Below are 25,932 nucleotides of genomic sequence, written 5' to 3' on the forward strand. Positions count from 1 at the left end.
AAGAAAAAGGCCCATAGAACTAAGTAGAAACAGTGAATTACCCCCCCACCCTACACCAATGCGGAGGCTACGGCCTACCCCCCCCCCAGCATAGTGCCTGTCGCCCAATGAACCCGAAATATAGACAAGAGAGAAAGTAGGAATAGAGTAAAGAAAAATAAGAGAACAAAGAGGTAAGTGGGGAGGAGCCTACGTTACCCCAGAGCGCCCGAAACCATCGGCCAGCTATGGCCTCCACACACTGAGAACCCACTACGCCAAAAGCGGTCGTGTGAAGATAACGTGTCACAACAATTTAAATGAAGGCGAACAAAACCGCGACGAGTGCGCACAACATATGCAAACAGTTCCAATCCAGTCCAGCCCATCCGTGAGACCATGGCGATATAAATCAGTTCATCCCTGGCCCGATCGCGGGCTTAAGATTACACCAGCCCCTACATGAAGGCCCCGCACCCCGTGCAGACAAAGACAATATGGCCGCTTGGGAGAAGATGGTGAAGTAGAGTCACAAAATGGCCGCCGACCATCTATAGAGGTCCCCTCGTGCACCACATAAAGTCCAGACCTGGCATGTAAAGTACAGGAGTTCCACAGAAAAGAAGCAGTAGGCCACCATGAACGGTTCCTCGAGGACGTCAGGTGTCGCTCTGCTGGATACTCTTGCGGGCACGGTGAGGCAGGCAACAACGAAGCAGGCAACAATGAACGGGGAGACAAAGTATCCGCAATTGAGCTGGAGAGCGATTGATCCTGGGTGCCGGTAAAGCCAGATGCAGGCACCAGTGTAGCACGATCATAAACAGCCATTGCGTCCCCGCAAGAGGACAAAAGCACTGGCAGACCCACGCCTTGTTGATGACAAACGGGGTGCTCACGACCCGCAGCCGACAGTATGGAGTCAAACCGCTCACTCAGCGCTTGCAAGCCAAGACACATTTGTAGACGAAAGTCCCGTAGGGCAGCCAGAACGGAGCCGCATGTCAGCGGAGGCTGCGCCCCCACATCGGTAGCAATCCGGGACGGCACTGTGGAGCTGGTGTCTGGTAGAGGGAGGGCGAAGCGGGCAGCGGGCGAGACCGGAGTAGCATCCCCCAGCCGCGAGCAGGCAATCAACGCCATGTTTTACCGCAGAACGGTACAGTGGCCAGGGGGGGGGTCTTAGCAAGGAGGCAATTCCCCTCAGGTCTGCGCCGCAGCAGGGAAAAGCCAACAGTCGCTGCCCTTCCCTCGGGTTCTCTTTGCAGCCGACTAGGCAATAGAAGAAGGGGGTCTGCAGCCTCCCACAGCGCGGTCCACAGAACGGGGCAGGAGACCCGCCGCACCGGGGCTTACCCTATAGCTCCAGCCCATCCGGTGCGGGGTGCAGGAGGTGTCCGGGCGTCCCTCCCCCGGCTCATCCGGCGACAGTCCGTGGTGTGAGGTGGGACCGGGACCTCGGGGCTCAGGTGTACGCTAGCGGGTCCGGTAACTGCGGGGCCTCCAGGGGGCCGGCCAAGGCCACAATAGAGCAGGGGTCCAGTGCGGAGAACAAAAGCACCAAGAACTCCGGCGTCCGGGCGGGCTAAGACTCCGGGAAAGCGGCGGCGCGGTCAGCGCATCGTCGCACACGTTGCACCTCGAAAATCGGCGAGGATAGGAATCAGGATGATAGTCCGAGGCCAGGGGCCGACGGAGCCGGGCGCTCAAGCGTCTGCTCCGGTCGCCATCTTGGCTCCTCCCCCAGTACTTATATTCATTTATCTTTTCCAACGTTATGGTACCCAAGACCAAGCTAAAACTTGTTGGCTTTTTACCAAACTTCAGGATCTTAGTTTTTTCAATATTTACTATTACTTTTTTGTGGCTACAGTATTCCCTAAACGTGTTTAACTTTCTTTGCAGACCTATCTCTGTTTGATGCAAAATGACAAGATCGTCTGCATAAAGTAGGCACACTATATGTTTCCCATCTAGCTTAGGGTTGGTACCATGAGCCACGCCCAAAGCAGGTGGTAAATCATCTGTGAATAAAGAGAAAAATAAGGGGGCCAAGACACATCCGTGTCTTAGACCATTTCCAATTGAAATCTTCTGCGAATAACCTGTGTCCAGTTATAGCTATGTAGCTCTTTGCATATGGTCAGAAGACCTTTCGGAATATCTCATCTGGTCAAGGCCTCCCACAATCAATTTCGTTTCACCAGACCGAATGCCGCTGAGAAGTCGACGAAGCAGCAGAACAAACTGTCCCCCTGCTCTACGGACTTTCACAAAATAGACCAAAGGGAGAAGCAGTGATCAACTGTAGAGTGGCCCTCCTTAAAACTCCTGTGTTTCAGAGGCACAATCTGGTTTTCTTCTTCCCATTCCATAAGTATTTCCTGGATTCTTTTTGTAAAGCCCTTTACTCCCACATCAAGTAGATTGATTAACCTATAATTTTTGGTGCCTTCATGTCCCCCTGTTTATGGATGGGTCTTATAATTGCCCGTGTCCGGCGATCGGGCATCTACCCAACATCCAGTATACCAGCAAACATTTTAGAGAAGAATTCTGCCCACCAATCATGCCGGCTTGTTATAATAACCGGTGGGAAGTTATCTGGACTAGCTGCTCATGGCAGCTTTAAGTTTCCTATAATTTGTCTGACTTTGCTTAGCATAAAGAGGGACCTAATATCCTCCTCTATCCCTGCCAAAGATGTGATTCTCTGTCTCTCTAGGCCTGTCCATTTCCCATATATTTCTCCCAGGTATCCCTCACAAGTGCCTTCTGTCACCGCAAAGTTCATAGTCCCCTGTGTCTTGCCTGAGCCTTTTTGGACTAGCTCCCAAAACCTTTTTATGGTTCTATTGCTGCCAATAGGCTTCCCTAGCATCTCTCTTTATGCATTCCTTTTTGCTTCCTAATAACCATTTTATTTGTTTTCCTTACCTTCTGAAGGCAATTGAACTCCTCTAAATCATACTTTAGCCTCAGGCTCCTTTCCCCTTTTCTTATACTCGCTTTTAACTTCCGACATTTCTCATTAAACCAGTTTTGATCATTGCTCTAGTTTCTCTACTTCTTTACATTCACAAAAACTGTCCTTTTTGATTTCCACTCTTAAACATTGCACCAGTATGCTAATTACATTTTCAAGCCATTCAAATTTTTTTGTATTAGGGATACGATCTAGTAATTGACTCTGCTGGAAGACGACCAGTTTTTCCATATTACATCTCTATGATACGAGTGGTAAGCCGCCTTGGGTAATTCATTTGTTCGGGAATGACTGTATATCTTGTTTTTTTATTTCCTCCTTCTATTTAGAGTTTTAGGGGAAAATGATCACTTCCCTCGGCTCTCATTACCTCAAAGCCCCTAACTTGTTCAAAATTGTATGCATACAGGAAGATATAATCTATTGGGCCTGGTTGATGACCTACACTAAATGTGCAATTCGCTGGCCAATCGGCCACCATCCTTCCATTTATACAGACTAGGCCCATTGATCTAAAAAATATCCCTAGGGCCATATCTCGTGCTGCGAGATCAACCTTGGGGGAACTGGCAGTGTTTATCTTTTATGAGGACAACAGCTCTTTACACCATGAATCAACTCTGCAGGGGTCTAATTTGTGTTTAAACTCTCCGATCAAGATGAATAAATCTTTCTGGTATTAGTCAGTCAGGACCTGTATATTTTCTTTGAACCTTTCCAGTCCTAGCTTAAATTCTGCATCTCCGTCCCCCCTGTATATAAACATTTCCTATGACTATATCATCATGCCGTCAGGCAAGGTCCTTTAAGAATACTCTACAGGCCACTAACCTTTACATTTGACTTCTAGGGGGACAACTTTCTTTGCTATTTTAGTGGATATCGGGTTCTTTGTCCACCAGTTGGTCGCCAATATGTACATATCCTTCAATGATTGGGGTATCATTGCACAGCCTGGTTTCCTGTAAACACACAATCTCATTGAGATTAATTTGTTTTTTAAGCTTTTCAATTTTGAAATTCTATTATAACCGTTAATGTTCCAGGTGCGTATACCCAGGATGTGCGATGACCCTACCTCCTAATCTATGTCGCTTAACCAGTCATTTTCCACATTTCCTGATGGTGCAAGAGCCTTATATTTATTTTCTAAGATTAATCGGTCCCTAAATCCATCAATTTTGTGGCATCTTATGGTGATTTCAAACTCTTCCTTATCATCATATCCATGGTTGATCAGCCTGACCTGCCTTATTCCCAATCCCACATGATTTTTCTGAAAGGGTTTATCATGGTTGTTTCGTTTTATCAATTCTGTTCCCTTAACCACTCTGATTGTAGAGCTGAAATGCTCTACATTTATAATTACTGACTTAGCCAACAATGAGTACAACTGAACATTTGATACTTTGTTCCCTATTTTATTTTTTCATAAATCCCACTTGTCTAAGGTCTTTTGTCCCTATATCTCTCAAGCTTACACACTTGTAAAAGAAGAAAAGCAGCTGGGACCAATTAAGTGGTTTTATTTTTCTTGCTTTTCTTCTACCTTCCCCTTGATGTATAGGTTCAAAGTATAGCCACAGATTATTCTCTTTTCTACTTTCTCTTTCTTGTGGGCTCCGCCTTACTTTGCCCCTCCTTCTATCACCTGTCGGTTCTATTTCCTACCCTGTCCTTGAGGTCCTTGAGGTCCCTGTACTTGAGGTCTCTTTTTTTCCATTTGCCCACCCCCCTGATTACTCTTGCCATCCTCACACTCATTATTTCTCATTGATTGTGCTCTAGGGTTCTTTATTCTATCATGTATCTCTATTTGCCCTTTTTCCTTCCACCATTTCATCTTGGTCTTTCAAGTGCCAGTCCCCAGTACCGGGAAGTTCTTTTTGTGTTCTTTTTACAGTTCTTTTACTGGACTCTTATGTCCTCTTTCTATGGCTATGGCCAATTTTCTTTCCTAGCTCAAATTGACCTCCTTCTTAAAACCTCTTCTTAATCTCCTCATCCGGGGTATACATTGCTTTTACCTCGTAGTTTCTCCCTGTTTCTTTATCAACATTGGGTATCAAGATATGAATACTTTTTTTTTTCAGTCCGTATGGGAGGTCCTTCATCCTCCCCTCCCACTTCGGTGAATTTTCTGTTTGATGTTTTTCTCCACCAACCGGTCTAATTATAGAGAACAGATGGTCTTTTATTTGTTTCAATTCCACCCACAATAGATTGTAGGTGGTCTTTTTGGGCTGTTAGAATATTGTTATTCATCACTGATAACTCCAGTAGGCCTTGCAAAGTATTTTACAAGATCAGCATTACTTCTAACATAGAGGCACTTGGTGTTGCTGTGATCTCCAGATTAGATACAGATCCTTCCAAAGGGTCATTTGCTATAGCTGGGGGCAGTCCCATTCTTTTCTCGATTGCCTCCAGTTTTTCTATCTCGTTGCTGAACCCCATGCTTTCTTCATCACTGTCTACCCCATCTCCCGCCACACCCTTTACTGGGCCTTGTTCCTTGAAGGGGTAGAATAGATGGGGTGATGAAGACAGTTTTGGATCCAAATGTAGTTCACTTATATTCAATATGTCCTAATGTCTTGGATACGATGATTCTAGGTCCAGAGATAACAGACTGGCAGATGTTAATTGCTTTTCCCCAACCAAATGGGGATCGGATGGTTGTTGGTGGCTTTTAAAATGTTTACATACTTTGGTGCACATGCATCAACAAATCCAATAGCGATTCCTTAATAGCGATAAATAAGGAATCGTTATTAAGGAATCGCTTTTCAGGATGCATCAACAGATTCGGCAAAAATTAGCGATTCCTTAAAAATCGCTAATATTTACCGAATCAACAATAGCTAGTATAGCAAACACCGATTTAGCCAATTGCGATATCGGTATTACCGAAATCGCTAATACCGATTCCGGTAATAGCGAAATCGGTAATAGCGAAATCGGTAATAGCGATTTCGCAAAAAACGGGTCGCTCCGGGAACGGGCTAATGACATCACACCCAGGAAGTACAGCAGCCCCACCCTCATTCACTCGGCAGAGGAGCAAACAGGAGCAGGAACTGGAGACAGACTGAGCCCAGTGATACACCACTGACAGGACTACCACCCTACCCAACCAGGATGGAGAAAGATGCACCAGCAAGCGCAGAATCTGCCAGAAAGAGAAAGCGCAAGTTCTCCGACCGGGAACTGGAGCACCTGATCGAGAGGGTGAGCAGCAAACACGATCGGCTGTTCGGGAAGCTGTCCCTAAAGGTGCCAGAGGGTGAAAAGCGTCGCATATGGCTGCGCATCAGAGAGAGGGTCAATGCGGTGGGTGTGATGCCCCGCAGCATCGACGATTTAAAAAAGAGGTGGTACGACCTCAGGAAGTGGGGCAAGGAGAGGATCGCTGAAAGGCTCCGGGAGGCTGCTAGAACAGGAGGGGGACCATCTACAGTGCCAGAAAACACTGCCCTGGAGGAGCTGGTAGAAGGGACCATCGAGCCAGAGGCCGTGGTGGGAGTCACACAGATAGACACCTCCGGCGCAGCCACAAGTGCCCGAGGTAAGATGCATGTCTGTGCCCATACTCAGCATTGCGTACAACCATTCCCAAACCCCCGGCACGATCACAGTGTGCATGCAGAATTGCCCCACACGTCTTCACTCATAACAATAGTGCATCATGGGAGTCGTAGTCATGTCAGGCCGGTGTGCATGTACAGGAAGAAAAAATATACTGTAGTCAAGACATCTGTAGAAGCTAGAAATAGACTTTAATTTAGTGAATCATAGTAGGACATGTATGTAGTAAAATACACCTTAGGAGTAACAATCCCACTAACCATGCACTGTTTCACACACAGATGCATCTCCTGGTGACTCCGATGACAGCGGCCGGCTAATCATATCAGAGACACCAGCCGATTCGGACGTCGATACTCCGGCAGAGCCGCATTCACCACCTCCACCACCACCACCACCACCACCACCTGCTGATGCGCCAACTGCAACAAGACAGCGGAGACGCAGGTCACAAGTCCCACCCATGCAGGTGATGGATGCATGTCAGACACCTGCAACACCATCGGGCCAAAGTCCAACATTCGTCCCACTGCCTGCAGCACCCCCAGCACGTGTCCGACTCCCACTGCGCCACAGGTCTCTGCGCAGTACACCAAATGTAGGCGACGATGCAAGCTCCCCAAATGGTGGCATTGAAGAACAGATGCTGCGTGTCCAGCGCCTACAGGGGAGACACATGGCTACCATCAGCAGTCACATAGCGCGCCTAGCAAAAGAAATGCGCACCCTGACTGCGGCAGTGAGGGACATGACCACTGTGGTGGCAGAGGGCAATGGGAACCTGAGGGAGGAAATCCAGGAACTCACCCGTGCCATGAGAGCAGGGCATGACAGCGAGAGAAGGAGGCACCGGCAGAACTTACTCCGGTCCGCAGCCTCTACAAAGGCCATCACTAGGCTGTGCAACAGCACAGCTGTTTTGTCACGCCGCTCGGTGTCACTGCAGGTGGACCTGGGCCATTATTGCGGTGATGTTGCCAAGGCTGTAGGCCAGGTGACCGCTGCAGTGGAACACCTGCAGAGTGGTACTTTCAGTGCTAGCGCATTGGGAGGGGAGGACTGCAGTGAGGCTGCCTCAAGTGTGAGCAGTGTTTCCGTGGCAGAGGCCAGCACCAGGAGGCGCAGTTCGCGCTGCTCCACTGCCACAGGGACAGGCCGTGGTGAGGTAGAGGAGACACCTGAAAGGAGGCTGGGCGTTTGTGGCAAGCGCCACTAGACTGACTGAAAGCCATCCATGACCATGGTGGGGTAACCAGGGTCCTCTCCTATTTGACACTTGCACACCCGTGACTACAACGGGCATGTTTTGTTACACTTGTTTTGGGGAGCTCTTATTTTCTATCATGTCTGCCCGCACATGCCTCAGTGCTCCTGTGCATGAAACAGTAGCACCACAAAAGCAAATGTCATGGTTCATTCTTACCTGGATCAGAAATGATGTTGCGTGATGTATGTCCGCCTCCTTTGCCCCTCAGCTGTGTTAGGGACGTGTGCCTGTCGGTGTTGTGCGGGTGGTTGGTCATCCCGAAAGTCATCATTCCTGTCCACCTCTATGGGTATCCCCCTTCTTGTTGCGATGTTGTGCAGCATGGCACATACAGCAACAATCTTGCAGCAGGTGTCAGGTTTGTATTGCATGGCACTGCCAGTCTTGTGTAAGATTCTAAAGCGACTCTTCAGAATCCCAAAGGTCCTCTCTATTACATTCCTGGTGCTTATGTGGGCCGCGTTGTATCGTTGCTCCTGTGGTGTTGCTGGATTGATGTAGGGGTGAGTATATATTCCCGCAGGGCTTATGCACTGTCAGCTAAAAGATGGAAGCAAAGGCTTAGCAACGGTGATGTATATACATGTGTGGTGCTCATGTTTGGAAGAGGTATGTATACGTTCCAAGCAGAAGTACCTCTCCAAATTCTCTGTTGAGTAGGCGCCTGTGGATGCCACTGTGTCGGAATATGTAGGAGTCGTGTGTGCTCCCCGGAAATTGGGCCACTAGGTCCGTGATGATGTGCTTGGCATCGCACACAACCTGCACGTTGATTGAGTGGTATGACTTCCGGTTACGGAATATGTACTCATTGGCAGAGGGTGGACAGATGGGGACATGCGTGCAGTCGATGCATTCAATGACATGGGGGAAATGGGCCACCTGGTAGAATGCCTGTTTGTTGCGGTCCAACTGCTGTGGGGTTGTGGGATAGCTGATGTGGGTGTGTATTATTGTCAGCATGGCATCAATGAATTTGTGGAAGAAGCGTGAGAGTGCGCTTTGCGATACGCCTCCGTCTACGGCGATAACCCCCTGGAAACTTCCTGAGGCCAGTAGGTGCAGGCTGCATAGGACCTGGACGTGCGCAGGAATTGCATTGGTCCGATGTGTCTGGTGCTGCAGTAGTGGTTCGAGGTCTGCTATTAGGCGCATGATCATGGCACGATTCAGTCGGTACTTGTCGTACACCTCATCCTCATTCTGTCCTAGCAATATGATACGCACTCTGAAGACTCTCTCCTGGACCCTTCTCCTGCGCTGTCCTGCTGCATTGATTCGCATCCTCCTTGCTAGCACGTAGAGGGCTGCCATTTTGTGCAAGCCAACAGGGTCTCCAGGGCCAATTTTAAGGGCTTACAGATTGGTGCCATCTGTGGCACATGTTTTTTTTTTTTCTACATTTTGTTTTTTTTTGGTAACTTTACCTCCAGGTTCTGATTCCCATTAATCTGCTCATGCTAAATAGCGATTTTGGGGATTTTCGCAATTTGCGATTTTCGATGCATTGAGTAGCGATTCATTATTAGCCATTGGCACTTGCCGGTAGCTAATAGTGATTTCGGTGGTAGCGAGTTCGGTATTTAGCGATTCTTTATTTTGCGGGTTGGTTATTAGCGATTCTTTATTTTGCGGGTTGGTTATTAGCCATTCTTTATTTTTCCGGGTAATTATTTTACGATTCTTTATTTTGTCCCGATTCGTGTTGATGCATTGGGATTCGGTTTTTGACACTCGCTAACGGCTGATTTTACCGATTCGGTATTTTACCGACTGGATTTTACCTTGATTCATGTGCCAGATAGTCTCTAATTGACGTTGTGACTGATGGCCACACTTTTGCCCCCCAGTCTCACTTCTTTGGGGGGTTTTATTTAGGGTACTTTTTTCTGGGTTTCACATCGTATCTGTGGGGTTACTTCTCCAGTTAGACTTTTATTCCCTTCTTTATCTTCCTGATTCTCATTTCTCTCCTCTCCACCCTCTGCTATAGTGTCCAGTTTTACGCGTTTGTTCTGTCCTTTGCATTACTTCGGTTTCACTGGTGCCATCTCCTTTTCTTTTATCTCGTTCACCCACTCTAATCTGCGCCTACTAGTTGCATTCTTCTTTACATGTGTCCCCTGAATTCCCACCAGCCGCCCTGCACAATTTTTCTTAAATTCTCCAAGAGACGCAACCAGTGCTTAATTTGAGCAGGGGCTTTCGGGTGCTAAGCACCGGCACTTAATTGGTTTCCGGTGCTTGGCACCGGTGCTTAATTGTCAACACCATACCTAGAACAGTCCACCACATGGTGGCGCTGCTCATTTAATTTACAGATGAGCAGAACAAGGGTAGTTTAGGAAAACAATATACATTAAAATTGGTAATACCTGCCTGCCCAGCCATTACTTTAGCTTTGGGGACCTGGAATATTCTGAGCTGCCCCATTTACATGTGAGGGAGATGGTTAGTAGTTGCTTTGGAAGCGACGTCAAGGGCGATAGGTGGTGCAACCTGCAGTGGCTTCCTGGTCAGAGCCCTGGCACTTAATATTTACAAATTAAGCACTGGACGCAACCCTTCTTTTGTCAATTAGGTTTTCTGCTACACACATCAAGTACTTACCTCTGCTCACCTGCTGATGCCTAGTGCTGTGCTGTACTGTGCTGTGCTGTCGTGCACCTCGGCCATTGCTGTAAAACGGGTCCCATCTGTTCTGTGTTTACAGGTATCCAAAGGTTCTGTTTTGAATGTTGTGCTTGGCTAGCTCTGTTTGCAATTTCTCAATGGTAGAAATGGGATCTCTGGTTGGCTAAGGCTTGCGCCAAAGCCAGGCAGAGACCACCACTCTAGTCAGGGCAAGGAAGTGACACGCCGAAGATAACCCCTGCTCACCCCCTTGGTAGCTTGGCAAGAGCAGTCAGGCTTATCCCGGTGGCAATGTGTAAAGCGTTTGCGCAACACAAGCACAGCAACAACATACCAGGCACACCACAAAAGGAACTCCACACAAGGTTATATCAAAAATAGCCTTTGTATTCTCATAACACATTAGAATGGTAATCACACAATATACACTGTGCCCTCTGGCACTAGGTAATATCTACAAGGCAGGGCCAATTGAACCACTGTCAGAACCATTACTCAGTGAACATAGTAAATGTAGAACATACCATAAGCGTAGAACACAAGCAGTAACTACTGGCAAACACTGTACTTAACATTATCCTGCAACATAAACCACATTAGGCACAGTATCACATTTAGGTGTGAAATACATTCTGCGCCAACCTCACCAGCATAAACGCATTATGCAATCATCTCATAAGTCTAAACGTGTTAGACAATAACCTCACCCGCATAAATACATTATGCAGTAGCACATAAACAGAACTCTTAGATTAGGGAATAACCTCCTAAATCATAGAATGCAAATTACTTCATAAACATAAACCACATAAATCACATTAGGGCCTGGCGCCCTACAAACCCAACAGTCCCCCTGGCCAACTGGCCTTCTCAAAGGGGCTCAAATGCCCTATATCCAATTATCAGGGCAGCTGCCAATGCAGCAGAATCTATGTGTGCAACTGCGCTGGGGCAGAGGAGTGCATCTCACTCCTGTCTCCTTCAAAATGCCCCCAAAGAACTGTGGCTTAAACGGTGCAGCTGACGCTAATTGCCGTGCAGCTGGGAACATCAAATGGGGCCTGGACACTCACTGTGCCCCTTGGACAAATAGGCAGAAACGTTGCAGCTGCCCCCGTTGGTGCGGCGCAGCTGAGGACAAAGCAAATGGGCCCTGGCACGACTGTGCCCTTGGGGCCCCACTGGGGATCTCTAAATACCTCTGCCCCCATCGTTGCAGCTGCCTGCACTCTCGCAGGACAGCTGGAATAAGCCAACACTGGGAAAAGCATGGGTCCCTCGGGCCCCCAAACAATAAGTATGCCCCTCCTTGGAGCAGCCCGCAACAGCGGGTCCCCTCATGGAAAATAGGCACTGTGGCTTCACTGGCACCACCCAACTGTGCCAAGAAATGACCCCGCTTGTAGGAGCGGCCTGATTCCTAGTGGGACCGTTCGGGGACAGAGGACTCGTGCTGTGCCTCAATCGGCACCAACTAGGGAGAAGCCCCACTCACTTGGCTCTCTGGGTAGGACTCCGTCTCCTCTCTCGACATGCAGGACTAGCACCACTTCTTCCGGTCTCCTCTCTGCGGGGGAAAACTCTGCTCTACTATGGCGGTTCGGGGCTTCCCTCCTCTAATGGGAGCCCCCTGCCGATCAGCTGCCACACCTCTCATCTGCTGTGCGGGGCTCTCTCAGCTCACGGGAGCCCCGCCTGGCTGCAGACTTTCACTCGGCCACCTCTCCTCTTCACCCGTGCCCCCTCCTGGGACCTGGGACTTCAACGTGGAGCCTGCGAGGCTCTGGACTTCTGGTTTCTGGCTGCAGGCTCCGCCCCAGGCCAGTCAGACGTGCCTGACTTCCTGGTCGCACTGCTGCGGCCGGAATCTCCTCTCCTGCGGCACAATGCGAGGTAGGCACCCGCTCTTAGTTAAAATAAACATTGAGGCGGGGTAGGCATGCGAAGCTGGCAAAATATGGGGTTGGCACCCGCTCTTAACTCCAAACGCGGGGTGGGCACCCACTATCAAAATAAGAAGCATAAGCGGGGTGGGCACCCGAAATTAACCCGCCATCATGGGGGAATTCCTCACGCCGGGATTCCCTCTCCAAGGGCTGCAGCGCCGCGCTGCGAAGCCCACGCTCTCCCCTCCATTTAGGGGCCAGTAGCTTAAAATAAAAGCACTCACTGGGCACAAGGAGCCACAGATTCTTAGCAAGAGGTCTCTTAGGTCCTCAGAGATCAAGGGGGCAATGCAGGGCCCAGGGAGGCAAGCTCTTATGGCAGTTGCTCCTGGGCCCCAGCATCAGCACGCCCCAGCAGGATTCAGGAACAGCACAGCATCATGGAAGAGAACTGAACAACTTCATGTGGTCACAGCCTCTATATTTATACCGCATAACCTTTTGTCTGTGGTGCAGGGCATGGGGAACCAGATGCAACTGGTTCAGGGGGGATTTGGAGCACTTTGTGTTCCAAGCTCCTCTTTCCCTTTGTCAGGTGGGGGCTAGGTGATCAGACACACCACAGTGGGAGGAGCCAGCATTGTCCAGGCTGGCAGGCTGGGCACAGTCCTATTCAGGGTCAGGGGATTACTCCTCCCACTACTCCCAGCATAGATGTCCCATTCAGCCTAGTGCTGACTCACCCTGCCCCTCCTGGAGCCACACACACCTTCCAGCCCCTGTCACTCACAGGCCAGACATGCAATTCACATCAGGCAGGCAGACACATAGCACACAGAAATGCTAACTTCGAAAAGTGGCATTTCTAAAATAACCACAATAAATCTGCGCACACCATTGCGCAGCATTTATTCTCACAATTTCATACATACTAAATTCGACCACGCTGCCCCTCCCATTCCATGAATTACCACTGACACACTTAATCAGGGAATCCCCCATGCATTCCTATGGGAGGGCAGGCCAATCTCACCAATGTAACTCAGAGAGCGCACACACCTTACACTGGACCACAGTGCTAAAGTGCCCAGAGGCCTAAAACCACCAACACCAGGTCACAGAAAAAGGCTAGGAGAATGCAAAAAGTTTAGGGGCGAACCTGCCAAAAAGGGACAAGTCCAACACTCAATCTCTCAGCCCTAGCGGCACAACGTGTTCTGCCGCACGCCGAGCACCCCACGGCTCCCAGTGAGGGGCTGACACAGTTGTATGCCCTGCTGCCGCTGACACCGTTATTGTCCTTCACCAAGTGAAAAACGAAGGCTCCAAGCAGTGCCCTCGAGTAGGGTATACTTCCTTATTTCCTTAGTTTCAAATCCCCCATATATTACTTTGAGGCACCAGTGCTTTCCTCTGATTTCCCGCAGTGCTTCGGTGGTTAGAGATCTCTCCAATCAACGGGCAAGACGGAGGTCGGCGGTCGTGCGCTGCGTATCTGCGTACCTCCATCAGTGGTAATTGCGCAGTACAGCAGACAGCGTGGGTAACAGCAATTGCATCAGCGGAGCATCAGGGAGCAGCGGCAGGTAGTCGGACAGAAAGGATTGGGGTAGATTTTCGTGGAGGGGGGTATAGTGGAGTGGCGTAGATTGGGGTAGAGTGGAGTGAGGTAGAGTGAGGTAGATTGGGTAGAGTGGAATGGGTAGAACAAAGTAGATTTGGGTAAATTGTAATAGAGTGGAGTGGGGCAGACTGAAGTGTTGTAGATCAGAGTAAGATGGAGTGGGGTACCGTAGGGTAGATTTGGGTAGATTGGGTAGAGTTGAGTGGGCTATAGCGGGCTAGAGTGGGGTAGACTGGGGTAGAGTGGAGTTGGGTAGAGTGTGTAGATTGTAGTGGAGTCAAGTGAAGTGGGGTAGAATGGAGTTGAGTAGATTAGGACAGAGTGAAGTTGGGTAGATTGGGCAAATATTGTCTGCCTTCATGGGGTGCAAAGAAACAATGATTGCCGCAGAACTAGCTGCACAGTATGTGTTATATATAACAGCATGGTAGCAGCTACAATACTTGCATAAAGAGGAGCACTTTATGCAAGTGGTATTTGTAAACAGGTAACCAGTAAGAAGTCCTCTAGCACATGTTGTATAGTAACAGTCTGAGAGATTATATAAAAAATATATAGATTACAAACATGAAAGAAAAATTCTAATTTCAATAAATTGCAAAAATAAACATGATTTATATTGAGCTAACTTTTGAAATGAAACCCCAAAGTATATTAAGGCAACATAACCAACATTTAAAAAAAATTAGACTTGGAGAAGAAAAATTCACTATTCGCACTCCAACTTAAGCAAAAGTAGGGAAAGTGTTAGGATTTGGAGGTGGTTACATATAGTATTACCACTCCACTATAAGCAAAAGTGGAGAAAGTGTTGGAATTTGGAGTAGTAAGATTTACTAGCCCCACTTCAACATAATCAACAGAAAGAAAAGTGTTGGACTTTGGTGGATTTAAATTTACTATTCCCACTCAACGTTAAGCAAAAGTAGGGAAAGTGTTGAACTTTACAGGGATTAGATATACTATTCCCACTGCAACATAAGCACAATTAGCCAAAGTGTTGGCCTTTTGGGACGGCAGATTTACTGTTCCCACTCTAATGTAATTGACAGTAGGAAATTTGTTGGACTTTGGAAGGGTTCAATTTACTATTCCCTCTCCACTTAAAGCAACAGTAGGGGAAATGTTGACTTGGGATAGGGCAGATTTGCTATTCCCGTTCCAGCATATGTAAAAGTAGGGAGAGTATTGGATCTTGAAGGAGGCCAGATATACTATTTCCACTTCAATCTGAACAACAGTAGGGGAAGTGTTTTACTTTTGAGGGGTAAAATTTACTATTTCCACTCCAACATAAGCAAAAGTTGCAAACATGCTGGACTTTGGAGGTGTCAGATTTACTAACTCAACTTCGAAGTAACCTAAAGTAGGGAAAGTGTTGGAGTTTGGAGGGATCAAAGTTAATGTCCCACTCCAATGTAACAAAAAGTAGTGAAAGATTTGGACTTGGAGCAGTCAGATTTACTATTCCCACTCATAACGTTTTTAAATAGTACATTTAAATGATGTAGACTATAAAATATGAAACAAGTCAACTTAAAATGTAAAACTACTAATTGTCTATCACAAATAAAAATAGTAAAATAAAGAAATTACAAAGAATCTAAATATGAGCACTTCCCTCTCTAGTACCCCAAAAACTAACATAGACAAACAAGTGGAAAACATTAAAAAAACAAAATTATACAAATTAAAAATGATTGATATTAAAGTAATAATTTAATAATTAAGCAAATCAACCAATTGAAAATCCATAAATATGTAAAATACCAATTAGTCAAATACTTAAACAACATAAATAATTACCAATTAAAACATTTATTTACATAAAAAAATATTATAAATTAAATCACAAATTTCCATTTTAAAGAACTTTCCCCTCTAATCCCCTAGAAACCCAACAACCTACTACTAAATGAACAGTTCCTAATTAAATTACAACAAATTTAAAAATATTTTTTTACACAATAATTTGCCGGAATACCATTCTAGGGTTTCAGTCTAAATAGTAAGCAGGACTGCTATTAGGAGAAAATGTATAGACAATATACATTTAAGGCCTGATTTAGAGTTTGGCAGATGTTTTTTTTGTGGAGTTTTATACAGCGCAAACTGGACCCAAATATATCAGAGAGCTTTACATGAGCACCAGTTATGTTACAGACGGACACATTAATTTCTGTGAGGCACAGGGACAGTAAGTGATTTGCCTAGAATCACAGAATGTTGAGCAACCCTGCCGAGATTCGAACCTGGTTCCCCAGCTCCAAAGTTGACCGCCCTCGCCGTAACTGGGTTACTCCATGATGGATATCCCGTCCTTCTTATTACAAGTGCCATAGGATACAAAGCACTTGTAATAAGATGCATGGGATAGCCATCACATGTATGATGGACTAACCTGCCCAAAAAACTCTAAAACAGGCCATTAGACAGTGGCATACAGTGGGAAGGTAATTTGGAATGTATACAGTATCAGTGAGGTAAGCATAAAATCATTTTAATGTGTGAATATATTCGGCTGGCTTTAATAGATTATCTATATCCTGAATTTGAAGATGTGAAGCAAGGAAGCAAGTCATACATCGGGGAAAGGGCATGAAGAAATTACTGGGCCATCATCAGGACTGGCAGGTGCAAGGAACATGAACTCTTAACAGCAAAAATAATTAGCCATTAGCCGTAGCTATTACTGTGATGCCAAATATTTTAAGGTGCATGGGGACAATTACTTACATGAGCACGCTTCATGTCCATACCTTAAAAAAACAATGAAGCATGAAGTTATTGGGGGAGGAGTAACTTTCCTGTACCCCACACAAGTGTGATGTACTTACAACATGAGCAGGAGAGCTACCCCAATGGGAGTGAATTTACACCAGCACAAAATTGTAAAGAATAATTGCACAACCATAAAGCAAATCACACATAAAACATACAGTGTAATTGTGTCAGAACAGGCAAAGTAACATATCTGCTGCCAAGGAGCAAATGAATCAGGCTCTAGTAGTTAAGGATCAGCCAGAAAGTCACATAATTAGTGTTTTTAAATGCAAATTAAATATTAACAATTATGAAAACCATAGTAATATGGCTTGGAGGTTGATAGAGTAATGGCCATCCAGCGAACACCTATAGGTATAATGGTTTAGGGTGCCGAAGTCAACACATCATCCTTCCTCAAGAAGTAGAAGCGAGAAAATGAAGAGCGCGATGAAGCATCAATAAAATGGAGGAAAAGCTGCGAGATAGAAATCTGACTATCCACCTGGTTGCTGTCAACCATCCGCCTGGTTTTACACACACTCAGAGCACTTTTCTGAGCACTGATACTGTATGAAATACATTTGATTTTTTTGACTGTGTCCTCTAAATAATCTGTATGATCTGCAGTTAGTGTTGCTGATCCAATATATGCCGTTGAATATTATCCGTTTGTGCATACTGTCATATACAATTACAGATTGAGCACACAGTTGATGGAGAGTAAAAGTTCAAAGACTGTTGCCTCTATCAATACTCACTATTAGACGTGACTTATGACAACAAGTTTAATAGAATGTGCAAAAATAGAATGATGACGAAAAACAAGAGATCTTATACTGCATCGTAAAAGCATGCAGAAATATTCTGAAAATGTGAAAATATGAAAAACGTAAATACAGAGAGAAGAGAGATAGGTATATGCTCATGAAATGTAGACACACATTTAAGAAATAAAATGTGGTTAACTTAGAAATGTGTGCTGATTACCTAACGTGACATAATGAAAAAATGCTTTCATAGTAAATCACAATGGAAACGATTAAAATCTTTAGCTTAAAGATGCTTAACAGTAAATGATTTGCTGCATTAAATTAAACATGTGAAATACAAACTTGAAATACAAAAGTGACATGCATATTAATCTGTTCAAAATTAAAAATATGTGAAGTGTTTTGTTTAGTAGTGTTCAATATTGACATGTAACCTTTGGAGAAAAGAACAGTGAACAATTCATGTTAATTTGTGCTTTACATTAATCTTAACGTGGTAATGATTTTAATAAGTATTCATGTAGGCCTCGAATGCTTCTTTTTCCTCATTCAGAAAAGCTGAATCTAGCTGAAGTCATCATTTCAGATGCTATGAGAACTTTTCCAAGAGTGTCCTTTTCATGCTTATGAACAATAGGTCCTTTTCTCATTCAGTAACACTTTTCACAAAAAACTATCAATAGAATTGTAAACCCAGAGAGAGTGTCTGGGAATGGACAGACAGAGATCAAAATGAATTTCCTTACTTCCAAGGAGAGGATGCAAATTATAAAGTTGTTTAAATTGATGATTCGACAATAGATTATTTAATGCTTCCGGATTTCTTAGTGAGGCATGGATCACACCATGAGCAGCCCACTGTGGACAACCAATGGAAAGCATAACGTTTGACAGACTGATACTTTGTGGGCGTAAACTGACAACATTGGGGCCGATTCACAGAACTAATCTAAGACAAAATCTCAAATTTACTACTTTTGGTATTCCCCGAAGGCATTTAGTAGTAGTAAAGTTAGTATTTTGTCTTAAGTTTGTATTTTGTCTTAAGTTAGGATTTTGTCTTAACGTTTTGGTCTTAAGACAAAATCCTAAATTAAGACAAAATCCTAAATTAAGACAAAATACTAACTTAAGACAAAATACTAACGTTACTCCTACTAAATGCCTGCTGTGAATACCAAAAGTAGTAACTTTAGGGGGCTGATTCTCAGAAATAATCTGAGACCAAATCCTAAAATTACTACTTTTGGTATCCACAGAAGGCATTTTGTAGTAGTAAAGTTAGTATTTTGTCTTAAGTTAGTATTATGTCTTAATTTAGGATTTTGTCTTAATTTAGGATTTTGTCTTAATTTAGGATTTTGTCTTGAGACCAAAACTTAAGACAAAATCCTAATTTAAGACAAAATACTAATTTAAGACAAAATACTAATTTAAGACAAAATCCTAATTTAAGACAAAATCCTAATTTAAGACAAAATCCTAATTTAAGGCAAAATACTAATTTAAGACAAAATACTAACTTAAGACAAAATACTAACTTTACTACTACTAAATGCCTTCTATGAATACAAAAAGTAGTAAGTTTAGGATTTTGTCTCAGATTAGTTCTGTGAATCGGCCCCATTGGAAGTATAATTGCCCCCATGGAGGAGGAGTTGGGGCTGGTTATCATTTTTAATTTCCCTGCCTAGCATGGTGTCTGACTGAACTTTGATTTCTTATACCTATCCCATGTTGATAGGCATAAGATAGGTATAACCTAAATGCTGAACTTGATTTTGCCATGTTTTCTCTCTCTCTCTCCTATTCCCTAGGTGAGCAGCAAATGTTTATTTTATCATACTGTATGATATTGTATGACTATTTGTGCTAAATTATTTCTATAACCAAAAGATGTGTGTTTCTTGATCATTCTAAGTGAGGCTTAGATAAATGATATATGTGAGCAATCTTATCATATTGAGTCATTCTTGGTGGGAAATCTCTTGCTGATAATGTATCTATGTGGGTTTAAAGGATAAATTATTTATGTGTCTATGAATTTGGCATATTCTTATTCTAGGTCCTCATAAGGATTTGCCCCATGTTCTCCTAATCTCCAAGTCCCTGTTAACTCACATAAAAGATTCATCGGAGGTTCTATGGTTTGTAAGTTTAGTTTGAAAATAGGCCTAGAGAGGAAATACTTTGAGAATTACGAAATGATGTAAGTATATGTGAATAAATTTGTTTTGCTTCGCGCTGCATTGCAGTCAATTCTGGTCTATGTTTGTGTATTTTGTCTGTTGACTGAAATATTCCTAAATGAACCATTGTTGTTACTGACTGTATTAGGCCCAGGTTCTAGGGGTGATATTGGGAAGCCTCTGTTGTTTGCAAACGTACTCCCTCTGTAGCTGATCTCTATTGACCCTGAGCCTGGGAGTCATTAACACTACTTCTCGGGAGGGCCAGCAACTGTGAAGGCTACTGGATAAACTGGGGAGCAGAGTTGCACCTTTCTAAAAATTGCCTTCTTCCAAAAGTGACATTAAATTTGGCTTGGGCATCAAGTCGGGTTTAATGCCACAATTAATTTGATACCTTGAAGTATCCATTTTAGCAGTCCCATTCAGAAGTTAGCCGGACTGTGAGGTCATCCGGTAACTCTGTACTAGCTAGTGAGGCTACTAACCTTTCCACATCAAAAACGAAACATTTAGTGGCATATCAGCAAGGGCTTTATCTCAGCTTTTTTGGCTTTAAAAGCCAGAAAAGCGGAGATAAAACCATTGCCCTATCAGCAAGAGGGTGCTAACATGCATATTCACATGTTAGCACCCTTTTTCACTATGCCTACCTTTGCATCTTTAATGAGATGCAAAGTGGGCGTTACTGACATTCACTACATGTCAGAACATCCATAACGCAGCTTCGTGCTATCAGCAAGGATGCCCTAGCATTTTAGCAGACGTTAGTTTTTGGAGAAAACTGCTGTTTTCACCAAAAACTAACGTCTGCTAAAATCCTGACTTAGCCACCCCTAACATAGGGAGTGGATTCTGCTGATACGACCACAGGGTTGTATCAGCAAGGTTATTGCCGTTTTGCAGGGAACATCGCTGGAAACCCAGCGATGTTCCCTGCAAAACAGCGATTTCCCCGCTATCGCAGGAATTTTTATTGCCTTGGAGATACGTGTTGCTAATAACACGATATCTCCGCGATAAAAACCTGCGATAGCAGGCGTTAGGAAAAGGAGCGCTAAGCACGCTTTGAGATAGTTATCGCAAAGCGTTGCTAATATGCCCCTTAGAGTTTTGCTGCTTAGACATATTAAAGCATTTGTCCACTTAATAATATACAAGTCCCTGCCTTCTGGCTCAACAGGCCATTCTTAGGGGTCACTCATATATATTGTTAAGGGACGTGGGGGCTTTGCCATTGGTTTAAATGGGAAAGTTGAACTAGCAGTTTTAAAACTGCTCTTCCAGGCTGCAGTGGCAGGCTGGAAGACATTTTGTACTTTGTCACACACAGGGGGGCACAGTCAGTACAAAAGCCCTGGGTAGCCACTCTAACATACATGGCCTGGGTACCCTTGGTACCATTTACTAGGGACTTATAAGTAAGTCTGCTTATGCCAATTGAGAGTAGCATATTCAACATACACTTTGTAATGGGTTAGAACACTGGCACTGAGGTCCAGTTAGTAGGCCTCAGTGCACTCTCAGAGCCAGAAAATTAGCAGCAGTCAAAAACTTTGGGGGTGATTATGCAAAAATAGGCATTTCCTCACAATATCTGACACCACATTTTTGCTATTTTCTCGGGACAACAGCCACTGTTCAAATTCAGGGATGACTGTACGGGCTTGAGGTCTAATGGAGGGGTGTATCGAAATCTTTCTATTTCTGGCAGGCCAAATTCAGAACCTATATCCGTAATGGTTATCATTCTCGCAGCCGAGGAACATGTCTACTATTCTTATACACTCTTTCTACCTCCAGATCTCAAATCTGCTGGCAGGTATTTTGTTTTTTAGAATTGTATTTTGTTTTAAAGGGATACCCAGACCATGTTTAGTCTGGTCTCATATCTGTTCTACAAATTATCACCAATGGAATTAAAATAATTGCATGTACAACTGTTCAGATTTACATTTTAGAATGGTCTTTGAAGAGGGGAAAAATTGCTTCTCCTTGGGAAGAAAACACACAGAAATCAATCACATGATTATTCAGTTCCTAAAATTGGCATGAGTGCTACCACCAAAACAAATTAAGACAAAGCAGGCTGAGCAGGAAGATGGACGCATTCCTTGAAACTCAAACTCAGGGCCACTGACCAAACATACTTACCAGAGACGTTTTAAGGCATGGGCAACTGGGCAATTGCAAGTGCCCCCCTCTGGGAAATATGAACTTTCTCCCACTCACTTCTGTTTATTTCTGTTTCTCAACCTTCAACATATAATTCAATATTATTAGGCAACACAGGGCTTGAATTTGCAGAAAACGGGTGATATAATTTCAATTTGTGCCAAACAGCATCCCTCAAATTATTTCTTGCCCAGGGTCCCCCAAATCATTAAGATGACACTGATACAAGAGTTTTCTGATTTAACTAGATACACACAGAGCCTATAGACTTAGTATACTGTTTACCCAAAATTCAGGAAACTTTGTGGGGTATTCTAGAATCCCATCAAACATTTTGTTGTGCCAAGTGGAAGAATTGTTCATTCCCATCCGACTTACAACAGTGGGTCTTGGAGTTCGAATTTTCCTGAGCATCCTAGTGACAAGAAAACAAGCAATTGGTTCAGCAATCCATGTGTGGGCGTTTCAATAGAGGTTTGTCCAGAATAGTGAGGTGTTCACTCAACCCAAGAGCTTTCATTTTAACAGCATAGTGCTACTCCAAAAAATACCAGTACCACCCTTCCTATGGTTAAGTATGTCAAATGATTTTAAAATAAATCTCCTGAAATGCAAAGATTTTGACACTACAGTACTCTTAGTTAATACACTTACCAAAATTGATGAATTTTACTCTGGTATGTAGTGGGTTGGGTGGATGTAGACTTTGCCTAACACACAGAACATCATGTATCTTTGAGATACTCCCTATTTTAATGCTTCTTATGATATATATCGACCTCTAAGAGAATTTCCAGAAGTCGTATTTTAGGGAAAACAATTGAAATCTCCCATAATAAAGCATTTAAGACAACTTTTCACGGTGCCAAGAATGCTTATAAAAACCTCCAGTTGATGAAGGCTGTACCACACCTCCTCTGGCAGGCTGAAACAAGGTTTCATTGACTATACAATATTTAAAATTAAAAGGAACATGATAATTCCCCCTTGGCCTTATAGAGTTATCAGGATTGTTTATCCTATGGCTATAGATTTAAAATAAAGGACACCTTCCTGCACAAAACAATTCCCTGAGGAATTTCCCTCTTTCTATGTGTGCTGCAATATGCAGCACACATAGTAAGAGGATAAACCAAGGAGAATGCATAGCAGTTTTGACGCATTCCCAGGTTTACCACTTATGGTAAATCTTGGAATGCGCCAAATCCATGGGTAGTGCATGGGAACACCCATGAACCACCCATGGAACACCTCCGTGGGAGTAACACAACGCAGTGATTTGTGCTGCATTGTGTTACTCCAAATTTATCAAGCAACTTAAGGACACGCAAGGTGGCCTTGTTTGGCTTGATAAATCGGACTTAAGGGTTGTGTTGCGCATGCACGCTGTTGCTTGGTGCAAAAGTGATACAACACTTTAGAAATATGGCCCATTGTTTATTCCACTGCCATACTAGTAACAGCTTGCCACCATCTCTATTACTAGAACATGGAATTTTTTTAAAGGTAAAAGCTCTTATTGATTCAAGCTGAGTTCAACGCAAAGTATTTTACATAGTGAATTGCAATGGTTACGCTCCAAAGATAAGCCACCGGGACCCCTACAAAATACTCAGTGTCGGACAGGCTTATAGGGCAATCTGTAGTGGCAGGAGGGGTGGTCTGAAAGGTCAGTGTGTGGGCCGTTTATTTGGCTGTGTGTGGCCCTATTTTAGGGTGTGGTGGGCCACTTTTTTGCCGTAGATTTTCCCAATATTACAACAAATATCACCTGCAGCAAGCGCAGATGCATGTAATCTCGTGTAGCCTGAAGGGCGCCTACACCGTGTGTCTTTACAAGTTCAAAATGATCTAATTTGCAAATGTGGGTCACTTTTGTAGCTATTTGATTCACTAATAGTGGTCATTTTTATTTATGTGCCTGGGACTATTTTCTGCCTCTGTACGCCCTTGAATATAATTAAGCTCCAAACTTAAGGGTTGATTAGGATGGCGGGCAGATCGCCAACCCCGGCCCGGCAGTGGCAAGCCACCCACCATCGCAACCTGATTTACCCCCCGCCATATTATAATGGCGGCGGTATCGCGGTGGACGCATCATAGGATGTGTGGCATTCAACGCCTTTCCATGGCGGAGTTGCAGCCATGGAGAGGCTGGCAGAGATTTACTTTGGGGGCCCGTTGCGGGCTCCTGGGGGGTGGGAGGCGGCACTTGCACTCCACAAGGTGCCATGCACAAGGCCATACACAAGGTGGCAGGCACCGCGCGGTGCCTGCCATGTTGTGCATGGCAATGCACAGCATGGCATTTCACCATTGCGGGGGGTGCTGCAGCCAGCAGACCCTCCGCAATGTTGAAATGCCTCATGCGACCACCGCAGTGGCGGTCGCATCATGATTGGGGTGGTGAGACCGCCGCATGGCTGGCGGGTGGTCCCGTTATCGCTAGGTTGGCGGGCAGACTTAAGTCCGCCCGCCATCCTAATCACCCCCTTAGTATGCAGTACCCATGCCCTTTTCTTTAAACTAGGTCTTGTTTAGGGTCCCTGGAAATGGTCCTTGGGAGTGTGTGCTGTCATAATCACTCCAAACATTCCTTCTGATGCATTTGAAGTCATCTGAAGCTCAGGCAGAATTCTGGCCTCAAGCCCAGAAATCCCAAATCATACCAAGCCTTGCTCAAATGGGGTACATGTATGTGGGCAGTATAGGAACAATATTCACATCCCATGAGACTGCAGGACCTTCTCGATAGCATTGTTCTCTGGGACATGCTTGAAATGCTATCAACAAATTACCGCAAACCTCTGGGTCTGGGCTTCTCATTTCTTACCTATTGATTCCTTTTGAATGCTTGGTGCACATTTTGTGGTGCCCCCTTCCAGCTTTTCCTCAAGAGAGATCCTTCTGGGAATCGGATCTTGAGCCATTAAATTGTTTCAGCGGCTGAACCTGCAGATAAAAAAAATGAAGACAGGTTAGTGCATGCAACATGTACTACTAGGAAATTTAAGAAGAAAACACAAACAGCCCTAAAAACTAAAAGATGACGAGCCTCTGCAAAATAAGAGAGAGGGAAGGATATATTGCCTCAAACAAACTGCAAATTACACAAGTGGAACCACAAGATCTGTTTTAACGAAAAAGAAAATATCTTGATAACAAGATAGTAACTGTTTCCTACAACCAGATACTGTAGTGTAGTTCCTATTTCCCTTATATCTGCGCATTGGAATAATATACACTATAGTTGTGGCATAGGACTGAGGTCAGTATGCCTTTATCGAGTACATTAAACTTAATTACTTTGTGTGCCAGCTAACTCAGAGGACACTAGAAACTTCTTAAATAAACAATAAGGGAGTAGTTTCTGACAACCGCATAAACATGACAACTTTGTTTCCCTTAGAATCGGAACATGTCTCAGAATCGTGGAAACAACAGAAAACAGTTTCACTCAGTCAATCGTGCATGTTTAGTTTCTTCAGAGTTACACAGAGATAGATAGACGGGCATTTCAATAAAAGGATTTATTGAACAGTCTTGTTTCTCATGTAAGAGATATGAGCTGTTACAATCGCAAGACAGTATGTGAGATATAATACATACAGTGTAAGCAGTAAGAAGAAATAATACTGCAACAGCATTGTCTTTTAGCTATGACATATATTTCATATACACATACATAAATAACATAGTTTAAAAAGTGGATACTCATTTTATGCTTCTAAATAGTTCTAGCCCAGTGTACCTAACCTAAGTGTAGTACAAGGTAAGAAGTAGGTGCCATATTCTATAGTATGATAAGCTATAGTTTTGCATATGCTAAGCTTGTATGCCAAGAGTCCCTCTAGGTTCTAGTCAGCTCCATACCTTAGAATGAGAGAGGTGTGAATCTCTTTCCTGGTCTCAAACTCTCACACCCTGCGAAGGGAGTCAGAACACTGGAAGCTGGATTCTCTGCGAGCAGGGTTGACAGCGCCTGGTCAGTGCGTCAGGCGGGGACTCAAATTCTTCCGAACTTGCCACGGTGAGCCGTATCAAGCTGTGTAGCCGAGCCGTGGTTTG

At 44.5% G+C, this 25,932-nt stretch overlaps 1 protein-coding gene across 1 annotated transcript in view; it reads right to left on the bottom strand.

The window, feature by feature from the left end:
* Positions 1 to 24,716, bottom strand: part of PITX2 (paired like homeodomain 2) — a 191,920-nt gene extending 167,204 nt beyond the window's left edge. Inside the window, exon 1 of the mRNA XM_085635704.1 lies at positions 24,698 to 24,716. The gene's annotated coding sequence lies outside the window, so the exon portion shown is untranslated. The remainder of the gene's footprint in view (positions 1 to 24,697) is intronic.
* Between the last annotated feature and the right edge of the window lie 1,216 nt (positions 24,717 to 25,932).

This window comes from Triturus cristatus, chromosome 2_1 (assembly GCF_964204655.1).
Source record: "Triturus cristatus chromosome 2_1, aTriCri1.1, whole genome shotgun sequence".
NCBI lineage: Eukaryota > Metazoa > Chordata > Amphibia > Caudata > Salamandridae > Triturus > Triturus cristatus.